We start from the raw sequence: 2,310 nt of genomic DNA, 5'->3' as shown, positions 1-2,310 counted from the left end.
GAGGTTGCAGTGAGCCAATATCGTGCCACTGCACTCCAGCCTGAGCAACAGAGTGAGACTCCGCCCCCACCCAATAAATAAAATATTGAAGCCCTCAAAATCATTTTTGCAGAAAGGCACAGACCTGTTTTTGGCGCATTGTCTTAACCATGGCATTTTTTGTTTGTTTGTTTTGAGATAAGGTCTCCCTCTCTCGCCCAGGCTGGAGTGCAGTGGCTTGATTGCAACCTCTGCCTCACTGCAACCTCCGCCTTCCAGGTTCAAGTGATTCTCCTGCCTCAGCCTCCAAAGTAGCTGGGACTACAGGTGCTTGCCACCACACCTGGCGAGTTTTTGTATTTTTAGTAGAGATGGGGTTTCACCATGTTGGGCAGGCTGGTCTCAAACTTCTGGGCTGAAGTGATCTGCCCGCCTTGGCCTCCCAAAGTGCTGGGATTACAGGCGTGAGCCACCGCGCCCAGCCAAAATAAACTTCTAAATCAACTGTGGCCTGTCTCAGATACTTTTTGGTTTACATAATCAGTCTCCAACCTCCACCTCCTGAGGCAACTACTGCTTTCTTTCACTGTATTTTTGCCTATTCTTGAACTGCTTTGAAATGGAATCATATGGTATGTTTCTATAATGTGAAATCCACCCATGTTGTTGTATTCATAGTTTTTTTTTTTATTGCTGAGTAGTGCACTCTGTTTTCTGAATGTAGCACATTTACCTCCTTTTGAACATGTGGCTCTTTCTAGTTTTTGGCTGTCACGAACATTCTAATATACCATACCTCTTGGCTAAATACATAGGAGAATAATTCTGGATCATGTGGCAGGGTAGTGTGCATTTTTTTTTTCTCTACAAAGCTACAGGTAGGTATGCCTCACACTGCCTGGCCTGCAGGGGGTGCTGTGAGGCCACAGAGGGGACAGCGGACGTGAAGGTAGAGGAGTCTGGGGCCACCTCGAGTTCCAGGTCTTCACCCCTAGGGGCCGCCAGCTGCCTGTCTCCCCACCTGAAGGACCTGCAGCAGCCTCCTTCCTCCCACACACCTTTGCAGCAGCAGCTGAGCACGTGGTCTCCTCGCAGCCTTCAGTGATCCCCTTGGCCCAAGTCACGATCATGTCCCCACGGCTCAGCGGACCCTCCCAGCCTGTCTCCCAGGCTGGGCTTGGGTCTCCACGCTTCCTCCCTACAGACCCCCTTCCGGCTCCTCATGTGTCAGTTTGGGACCTGGCTTTCCTTTCATGTAGGCAGCCCCTCCCCTGCCAGGTTTGTTGGACTGTCCAGTGAGAGTAGGGTCTTCCCTGGTAGAAAGACCTGCAAGGCCTGTGTGTGGGGACTCCAGGCCTTATGCTCAGGTCATCAGTGGAGGGAGACACTCCAGGCCCTAGAGGGAAAAGCCCCTAGGCTCCTCCTGTGCCCGCCCTGCTCAGCCCATATGCCAGCCTGACTCAGGCCCTTGGAGGCCCTGAGCCCTGAGGAGATGACACCCCCTGCCCTCCTCACCTCCACCGGAGTGAACCTCAGTGAGGATCAATACTAAACTGCAGGCCAGACGCAGTGGCTCACACCTGTAATCCCAGCACCCTGGGAAGCTGAGGTGGGTGGATCACCTGACATCAGGAGTTTGAGACCAGCCTGGCCAACATGGTGAAACCCCATCTCTACTATATAAAAAATTAGCCAGGCGTGGTGTCACATGCCTGTAGTCCCAACTACTCCAGAGGCTGAGGCCAGAGAATCGCTTGAACCTGGGAGGCAGAGGTTGCAGTGAGCTGAGATTGTGCCATTGCACTCCAGCCTGGACATCAAGAGTGAAACTCAGTTTCAAAAAAAAAAAAAATTACTAAACTGCAAGGAAGGCCAACAAACTTATTTTTCTCATAACAATTGCTTGGATGCTTTTTTAAAAAGTAAAATTAAATAAAATCAGTGTGAACAAAATGATCCTTTTGTTTTCTGGTTTCTCGTCTTCCTCTGCCCCCCGCCGCACCCCCCCTCCACCGGCTGGTCAGGGTTGCTAGCTGGCAATACTTACACTTCAGGCCCTTGGTGCCCAGTATCCTGGGAGCACTTCCAGGAGCCCTGGCTCCCAGGCCCTGCCTGGCCTCGCCCTCTGTACCTGACAGTAACTTTTGCTGAATGAACAAAATAATGCTTACATCAACTTTAGGCTTTTAGAATCTATTAATCTATTCTTTTCCAAGCAAAGGTGGTAATTAAAATGGAAAAGAAAACCATTCTAGAAAGAAGACAAGGCAGAGAGTGGAAACATTGCTGTACAATCCATTGCCGTTTCAGACACCAGGAGCCTCCGCCAAG

This window comes from Aotus nancymaae, unplaced genomic scaffold (assembly GCF_030222135.1).
Source record: "Aotus nancymaae isolate 86718 unplaced genomic scaffold, 86718_ANA_hifiasm-v0.15.2.pri h1tg000030l, whole genome shotgun sequence".
In the NCBI taxonomy this organism is placed as follows: domain Eukaryota; kingdom Metazoa; phylum Chordata; class Mammalia; order Primates; family Aotidae; genus Aotus; species Aotus nancymaae.
The sequence above is the reverse complement of the archived record's forward strand: the minus strand, read 5'-3'. Positions refer to the sequence as shown.